The 10077-nt window shown below is 31.2% G+C and overlaps 1 non-coding gene across 1 annotated transcript; it reads left to right on the plus strand.

The window, feature by feature from the left end:
- Positions 1–9551: 9551 nt before the first annotated feature.
- TRNAR-UCU (transfer RNA arginine (anticodon UCU)) lies at positions 9552–9624 on the plus strand. The gene has a single exon. It is a non-coding gene; the product is annotated as a tRNA-Arg (tRNA).
- Positions 9625–10077: the final 453 nt, after the last annotated feature.

The following is a 10077-nucleotide window of genomic DNA, read 5'->3' on the forward strand; positions in this document are numbered from 1 at the left end:
ATATAGAGTCGTAAATAAATAATTTTCACATGTTTGTAAATTTATTGTTTATGTTTATTTTTTTAATTGTGTATGTTATGTCCTACAACTACAACTGTATTGATGATAAAAAGGATAATTCAAAGCCTCTTAAGGTAGTTTTAAGTTTGTGATGCAGTAGAGAAGGGACAGACTAGCAAAATTAACACTTCAACGCTTAAATTAGTAAGAGAGTAACAAACAAAGTATAAATGAGAAAGAGTTTGAGTACTTGTGAAGTAGCACGTTTTCCTTTTTAAATAGAGAAAATGGTTGGTAACTGCATGTGTGGAGAACGACGTGGGATATGGTCAACCTTTGGATTGATTTGGGAGATTGACATGACATCCTCGTGAGGGATACTCTGCGATGCGGGGGAAAGAGAGCTTACATGTTCTTCATGTTGTAGCTTTTTACTTTGCTATCGGACCTTCACTTTCTAGGCCTTTTGGTCGACCCAAAACAGTTGTCTCCCAAGCTCATGTTTCTGCTTTACAGAGCGAGGATTTGTGACATGCGCTATTAGCCAACCACATGAATCATGGATGTAGGCGTCCTCGATGGGATGTTGATGTCTTTGAGAATGTGCGCATTAAAGGCCTCTCTTGCGAATCGTATCGTAATGTTAGGAGTGACTAACACATCTTTGCTTTCTAGCCAACACTGACGTTTCTCCTTCTCTAGAGCACTCAAGTGCCCCTGAACAATTTCAAAGAATATCTCCATCGTTGATAGTGCGTTGTGGATTTTACGGTCCAAGGTGCCTGAATAGAGTATAGAGAACTTTTGAAGTGTTCCCTTGCCCTTTTTGCTATAGGTTATCTGCGAAGAGAGTGTTTTTGTTTCCTTTATTATTCTTTGTTAAGAGCACTTTGTTTTGACGTTGGATCATTCTCAACAATTTTGTTCGTCGTTATTGGTTTTGCATGCTTGGGTTGATCCTTCTTTTGATTCAGAAGTCCAAGCTTTCTTTGATCTTGCGCTCCTTCATTAAGACTTTTAGCATAAGGATCGCTTCAAACTTTTATTATACCTACATCAGCTCTCTAAGCAGTGTATCTATCTTTGATCATGGTGATAATATTAACTCTGGCCAAGAAAGTTGGTAAGGATATTCTGGGCGATTGGGTGGATCCCGCATATCATGAACTGCTTCCGCCTTTGTTCGTAAAAAATTCTTTAATCGAGTTTTGACAAACGTGGTTCCCACAATCCCCCAGATGAAGATGAGAGGATCCGCAACCGATATGATGGATGTGCAATTTCTTTCCATGAATGTTTGTTCTCCATCATAGGCTATCGCCTCCTTTTAACAAATTTGAATTTAGTGTATATAATCATATGTTGACCACCCTTTATAGTCACATCTAATGAGCTATGCATTTTTTAAAGTCTTTCAACACTAGTGTGAGTATAAAGGGGGTAACCTGACCCTGACGTTGTTTTTTCATCTCTTCAAGATTCAAAAATAGCCTCACTTATATAAATGGTTTTGGTATGTTTCACTGCTGATTCATTTATTGATGAACTCAAATCTTTAAAAGAGCGGAAAGTTGAGGTTAAATATCTCCTTTTATATATTTTATTTTTTGTGTTGAAGTTATTTTGAATATTTAAAAAAATTTATATCTAATTTTATAATTTTTGAGCAATTTTAATTATAATATTTTAATTAATATTAATCGCCTTCTAATATTTTAGTCAAAGATCCAGAGCTGACCGTACATCAACTTAGATATAGCCTCACTTGACAATTCTAAAGATAGATTTTTGTCTAACATGCACAGCCAGACATTAGACAGTGCACTCACTTGTCTGAGTTTTATATATCATTGAATTTTGAAGTTTGGGTTGTTCTTATGGAGTTTCCTTAATGCTAAATATTTTCACATTTATATCCAGTGGCGGAACATCATAGGGACAAGGGGGTGCCACGGCCACCCCAAACTTTATTTTTAATTTTTTTCATATATTGTGAAAATATTAAAATAACCTTAGTTTATATAAAATTTTACAATTTTGCCACTGAATCCTTTCTTCATCTCTCACTAATCCTACCTTAGTTAACCAATGCTGCTACTTTCAGTCTTTCATTTACTGAGACTTGAATTTTTACTTATTTTGGCATTTTCCTATTTTTCATTTCCTAGATTTATTAGACTTGAAGTTTTTGACTTATTTTAACATATTGGTGCATTATAATTTTTCTCTATATTTTCATATATTTTTACAATATTGAACAAGGTTGTTAAAGTGTTTTTATCTTTTGTAAATTTAGAGCAATGTTTGACATTGTTGATAAAGTGTAATTTGTTTCTTATGTTTTTTTAGCACTAAATTCACAATGGAGATTAGAAGTAGAAAAATTGATTTTTTTTAAAGAAAAAAAGAGATGCAAAAAAATATAACTTTTATGTTGGAATTTCAAAGAGTTCTTAATAACTTAAGAATTATAGAAAAATATAAATAGAATTTGTCTAAATCACATGGAGAAATTTTTTAAACAATTCAAAAATTATAGAGAATTATTTTAAAATACTTTTAGGTAATACTCTTTAATTTTTTCATGTTCAACTTTGGTATGAATATTTTGATCTATAAATTATAATTTAATTTGTTGGCCACCCCAAACATTATATTCCGGCTCCGCCACTGTTTATATCTCTCATCTTCATGGTTTCTTACGGGAAAGGGAAAATTGAGAGAAAAATTGGATAATCCCCTCCTGTTTTTCTATACACCCTTGAAACACAACTTCCCTCCCTCATTTCCTTTCCATGTGCATTCAACCATCTTTTCAAAAGTTCAGCAACCACTTATCCTTGTAATGAGGGGAACACTTCATAATCCTCTAGAAAAAGAAAAGTTCATATGAACAATCACTTTCATTGTAAAAATAAGAGGACCATAACTTTAACTTTAACTCCCATAAGGAACTACTACAACTTTTTTTTTATTGATTGGGGAACTACTACAACTTTACATCCCACTAGCTTGTAAACTTTACACTCAAAACGAAATATAACCTCACCGACCTAAAAATTAAAAGAATTAAATTTAAATGTATTTTTGTGTCTTCTATTTAAAATATAAATATATTGAAACTATTGATGTCTAAAATCTAAATTATATGAGTCTCTTGATAATTGAATTTTGTAAATTAATCTATATGTGTTCGGACGGATAATTAATTTATTTTAATGGATCTAGTATGTATGTTAATTATTTTACATGTGTAGTTTGGTTTAAATGAGGGGAAGAGAGTGATAAAATTTTAATGAGGAAAGAGAAGGGGAGGGGAGTTTTTTAATTAAATATATGTTTGATTCAAACGAGGGGAAGTGAGGGGAGTGGATGAATTTTTTTTTAAAATATGTTTGGTTCACGAGGGGAGGTTTATATAAGTGATATCATATTCAAAGTGGAAAATTTCATAAATATTTTTTTAAAAATAATATTCGTATAATTGCAGTGGCGGATCCAGAAAATTTGATGGGGGCAAGAAATTAAGAGATATTTTTTAATAAAAAAGATTTAAAAAAATACAATTATTAAATTGTATAAGTCGATGCAAAAAACAATTTCTACGTTGAACGAGTTAAAGAATGACTATTAAAAATATTGATTTTTAGATAAATTGTTTAACTAAAATTATGCTATAAATGTTACAATGTATTTCAATTTATCAAAAAATCAAATAAATTAAATAAGCTGGTGATTTATATAAATATCTAATTTTTGACCTCCCTAAAAACATATATTTAAATATATTATTTTTCATTAATAAAGTTGATACTACTTATTAAAATAAATTTATATTAGGCTATATAAAGAGACTAAAACTTAACATATAATTTATTTGATCAAAATGATAATAAAAACTTAGAAGAAAATAACTAAATCTTTATTTCGTAATTGATAATAAAAAATTGGTTACTTAAAAATATTGTTTGATAAAATAGTTAATATAACTATTAAGTTGTTTATTAAAACTAAATAAAATAGGAGATATAATGAGAGATTAGGCAAAACGTAGAAATTGTATGGGGGCAAGAATTTCAATTTTTATATAATGAGAGAAATACTGTAGGTAACGTTTAATGGAAAGAAAGAATTGGTGGGGGCATCAGTCCCCATAAACTTGTATGTACATCCGCCACTAATAATTGAATAATTAAAAAGTCATAACTTACCACATAACATTAAAAAAATTGAGTACACTTGATTCATATTATAGATTTCGACACAAAATAAACTATGTGTTGGTAAAAAAATTTGAATACATAAAATAAATTATAATAAAAAAACAAAAAATTACAGTAATTATAATTTTTATTAAATGAAAAAATAAAAAAATAATTTGAAAGTGAAAAGTAATTATAATAAATTGATGGAAGCAATAAGAAAAAAATCACAAAAAGAAAAACATGTACATGAAAGAAAATAATAATTTTAAAATAATAAAATAAAACTAAGGATATTTTAGTAAATATATTAATTTATTTAATATTAAAATTCAGATTCTCCGAATCTCCCAATTCAAGGAGACCTAAAAAGTGTCATTTGAAGAAATTTGGCCACCCTCCTCTTCTCCCTCTTAAAAATTGAACCAAACACATTTAATTATAAATATTTTTTCACCTCCCCTCTCCTCTCCTCCACTCGCTCTACCTCAAGCCAAACATATCTTTAGGTGATTTATAATTTTTTAAAGACAATAAATCTTTCTTAATAGTTTGGTTACATTTTCTTGATGATGTTTATTTATTGCTCGAATAAGTTTAGTTTTGTTAAGTTCATCGTAAAGTATTGAATACAGTGTTGTGTTGTACATTATATATTGTAATCATTACATTTCATATAAATGTTTTATGATTAATTACTTTTAGAGAAATGCTAAAAACACTCTTTTTTCAACACTCTCTCAAATACTCACTCTCTTATTGGTTGAAACATGTGTGGGTCCTACTACTTTATGTGGGACCTATTTTCAAAGTGAGGGACCCACACATGTTTCAACCAATAAGAAAGTGGGTGTTTGAGAGAGTGTTGAAAAGAGAGTGTTGCTAGCACTCTTCTTACTTTTATTCTCTATAATTTGCAATTGTAATTATTTTGAGTGGCTCGAGTATGTTAATCATGAAAAAATTTGTCATGTTTTTAAATTCACTATGTGATTTTATATTATAGGCTCATCAAATTTGTATAATTCATATCGTTCAAGTTATTTTGTTATATTCTAGGCTGGCTCGAAGCTCAATACAAAGGTTCAATCATGCATAAATTCAATTAAAATTATTTAACGTATATAGTCAGTACACGTGAGATTTAAAATGCACTTTTATGATTTTAACTTTCACTATACCTATCTTGGAAGTTGGAGTGTTAACTTTGTAGATTCACCCTGATCAGCGCACTAGAGATCAACGCCATCGATTTTAGAATCCTACGCCATCAATCAACACAAATTCTAGTTCCATAACGGAAGAGTGGAGCCATATGTGAAAATTGACTCGTAATTCTTGGGAATTTCCACGAATAGACCATCCTTGATCCAAAGTCATATCTCTACCAAAACCATTGAGAAATGGAGACACTGACATCATACATCACACCGAAGAACTCTAGTGAATTTGTTGATCTTGTTCCACATCAATTTTCGGTCAATTATGAGATCCACGGAAATCAACGTCTAGTAGAAATCCGCTACCAGAGTACCTCATCTAAACACTGACTGATACTAGATCACAAAGTAAGGATCAAATGATGTTAGGATTTCAAGATTACGAAGAGGTAAATGGAGTCCCAAACTCTGAGTTACTGTTAGTGTTAACAGTCACGGTCATGGATCGAATAGTAACATGATTTCTCATGGACGGCGAGAGTCCGTGTAATGTCCTCTACACCACGACACTCGAACATCTAGGACTCCACCAGCTAGATCTGAGTCAGTACAACAGTGGAAGCCTTTTAGCTTTCAATGATTTTGTAACTCATCCATGTTGAGTGGCAGACCTACCATTATCGCTTGGAAAATGAGAAAGTGAAATAAAGGTAATCCTCGGTTACCAAGTAGTGTCTTCTAAGACTACTTTCAGCGGCATCCTTGGCAGGTCTTTCATGGAAAAACTAGATGTTGTAGCTTCCCCTATACACCTTAAAATAGAGTATCACAACAACATTGAAGAAACAATTGTGATTCGTTGTATCAGAATCACAGATGTGCCTTAAGTTTGTATCAGAAACATATTCATACATTTCATCTTTGTTCTTCTGTTATGGACTTGCTAGCAGAAGTGCATTAAGTATGTATTAGAAACATATTCATAGACATACATGTTAATAATGAATTGAATTTGTTACAAACAAATAATGAAATTCTAAGGCGGATAACCTTTATCGGCAAACTTAGAGGGGTCGAATTGTGTCTGGAGTCTATTGCCAAGGTCTTTGCTAGAATGTCGAGTTGAAAGCTCTTTTCACTTCGAAGCATTTTCTTAGGTTGGATGAGGTGTCAAGGTGACTTGGCTTTCACTTAAATTTTGCTATATATTTGGAATTTCGGTAGCTCCAATGAGTAGTTTGAAGACGACCGTTAATATTTTGAGCCCGTCAAATTTTTCTGTCTAATGTTTTAACGAGGCGCTTTTCAATCACCAGCGTTTCGATTTCTTATATTTCTTCCCGTTCTATAGTGGGTATCTGCCTAAAGTAGATTTGGGGTCCCGCCTGTGGTAGCTCCGACTTAAGGATCGGCTTCTTCCGGGCTCAGAATGACAGATGGGCATTATTGATGCTATTTAATAAGCATGTCTAGTATTTCCTTTAGAACAGTGACTCCAAGCAACAGTTGCAAATTGTTATTGATCAGGCTACTTTCATATGGAGTCTAGGATATCTTTCTTTGGGTATGCTCATCGAACCTCTGCTATTTCATCTGAAAAAAGGGAAACCCGGTGCATCAAGTGGAAATCTTGCAGCATCCAGAAGATGCACCCTGATATTGGATCGACGCCTAACGTTATCTACAAACTTGTGGAATTCGGGCACCATTAACTGTGAACTTGCAATATCCTCGTGACGTTTCTCTTGTCCTCACCCCGACAACGATAGAAAGTGTAGGCGCAGTCAGGTCACATGGTGGATTGCGAGGCTTCATCTCGGTTTTCATGGAAATCATCTCCAAACCCCGATATTGAGGCGGAAACAAAGATTTAAATCGAATCAACTGTGATACATCTCCATGTTTGCTTCCAAACATTTTTTATTCTGATATATGAGGGAGTTGTGAGCGATGAAACTGAAAACTAACATAATTTAGATTGTTGGAATAGAAAGTTGAATATGTTTCGTATTCGGTACAAATTTGACAAGGCTACGAATCGGTGAATCAGAAATTGGATTTGACATCGTGAAATTCATATGAATTAGAAGTTGATTCCCACAGACGACATAACCTCTCTATTTGGGAATAAAAAATGAATGCTCTAGCTCCCTGAAGGAACCGAAAATGAAGCGACATGGATAACTATTGATCTTGAACGGTGGCTCCGATCTCCTTTGTAGTGGTGCGGGGTGGACATTTATGGTTAGCACTCTAACACCCAAGTCAGTTCAAAATTCAAGATGAGTATAATGAAATTAGAGATTAGAGATCGTGTACCATCTCATAGCATGTGAACTATTTTTATTTTGAGTCAAGTAAAGTGGGCTTGAGATGGATTGCGTCTTAGTCCATTGTACCTTTAGCGGGTCCAAAATTGAGATAGATTTTAAAAATCAAATTTCATGTCGATCCCTTAATGAAAATATTCAAAGCATGTTTGGTTGCAAAAGGCTATAATGAAATTAAAGGATAGTTTTTACAAGTTGCTCAATACATCATATATGTTTCTCTCAACCCCTATAAACTTCTGAAAATGACTCTAAGTAGAATCAAGACAGAATTTATGGAATGTAAGTTCAGTAAATTGAGAAACCTTTTTAACTTTGAGGTGAAAGTTAGAGATCATATCTTACCACAAGTCATACAGTTTAAATATTTTCGGTTTGCAAAACAATGGAGAAATAAAAGGGGGTTTAAACCATCGAATTCAAGTTGGATGATTGAAATTGAGGAAGACTTCAGAAGTTTTATGTCACACAAAAGTACTACTTAAGCTGAAGGAAATTTTTTATGGATAACAGTAACACCTATGATGTTGTACTTGATAAAATGTAGTGTAGTTATAAGAATCAACACGAGAATAAAGTAAGTGTAAGAGATATGAGGATGTTATGTTGGATGTATGGTAAAACTATACAATATAAGATTAAAAACGACAATATTAAAAAGGAGTATTTGGATAACACATATGGCAGAAAAGACGATGAAAAGGGGTCAAACAATTAGAAATAGATAAAGACCTCGAAAAATATAAAAGAAAGTATTAAGAAAATTTCGATAAAATTTATGATAATTATGAAACAATCTGATCCATTTAACCAACCACACTTAGGGTCTGTTTGGTAAAAATAGCGGTTGACTGATTAGCTAGCTGATAGCTTATAGCTTATGACTGATGGCTGATGACTGATGGCTGATGACTGATGACTTATAGCTTATAGCGGATGATTGAGACTGATAGCTTATAAGCTCATTGAAGTGTTTGGTAAAATTAGCGGTTCAATTAACTTATAAATGTAAAATGACATAAAAGATATTTAATATATAATTATTTTATTTTAAATTAAAATAAATTATAAGGGTTAAAAATGGATTTTAATTAAAATAATAAGGATAAAAAAGGAAGAAAAAGTAATAAGCTATAAGACATAAGCTAAAACGCTATTTGAAATAGCGTCTAAAAAATAAGCTATAAGCTAGTAAAATAAGCTATAAGCTCGTGATGAAAATACCATTACCAAACGGGTCTAAATTATCATATGAGCTTATAAAACATAAGACATAAACTATAAGCTTGAAACCAAGTCTTACCAAACAGAAGCTATAAGCTCGAAACCAAGTCTTACCAAACAGAGCCTTAATAAAATAAAACTTGATTGTTGTTGTTGATTGTTGTTGCAATCCTTATTTAAAACCATGTTTTATACTTGCACTAAAAATATGTTTAATATTTATTTATATTTTTCTCAACCTACAACTTTTGTCAAACAAACACCATTATTGACTTTACAATCACACATGTCTGAGCCATCATTTTCTTAATCATCACAAAAATCACATTTAAATTATATATTCAATTATTTTTTAAAATAAGTTAGTAAAAATAAACAAATAAAAATAATTATTTTACCTTCCACATAAAAAGATGTTTAAACGAATTATAATCAAACTTGCGCAACTAGAATGTATTTTTTATCTATTCCAAAATAAAGAAAGCTATACTAATTTTAAATTAATTGAAATCAGTATTTATTTATTTCTTTACCAAATGAAATCAGTAATTTTAAGAAGTTGAGCAAGAGAGGGAAAATGTTGTAGTACACTCTGTAACTAATTTATTAATAAATTTACACGCTGTTTACACAAAGCGCCCATGGCCTAATGGATAAGGCGCTTGACTTCTAATCAAGCGATTGTGGGTTCGAGTCCCACTGGGCGTGCTATTTTCCTTTTAATTTTCTACTTTCTTTTCTCTGTCTGTTCTGAGGTAAAGTTTCTCATATTTGTATGAAAATCATTTCTTTATGTAGTTGATGGTCAATATTTATAAGAACGTAAAATTACATAACATTATTTTTTAAAAAATTTGTTTCTATTGTTTTTTAATCTTTTAATACTTGAATTATGACTCATCAATTTTACGTCACAAATAACATTTATAATAAAATTTAACTCTAACTTATCTTGATGAATATAAATGTATCCATTTTTCTAGCATGAATGTATCAAATATAATATGGACGATTTTACTATTTCATTGTAAAATATGTTGTATTCTTTTCATAAAATATTCGGTATCATAAAATATGTTGCATTATATAATGTTATTTTAATTTATATGAACTCGTATTAAATTAATAATTATATAAAAATAATTAAAAAAGCAAATATGT

This window comes from Vicia villosa, unplaced genomic scaffold (assembly GCF_029867415.1).
Source record: "Vicia villosa cultivar HV-30 ecotype Madison, WI unplaced genomic scaffold, Vvil1.0 ctg.000077F_1_1, whole genome shotgun sequence".
In the NCBI taxonomy this organism is placed as follows: domain Eukaryota; kingdom Viridiplantae; phylum Streptophyta; class Magnoliopsida; order Fabales; family Fabaceae; genus Vicia; species Vicia villosa.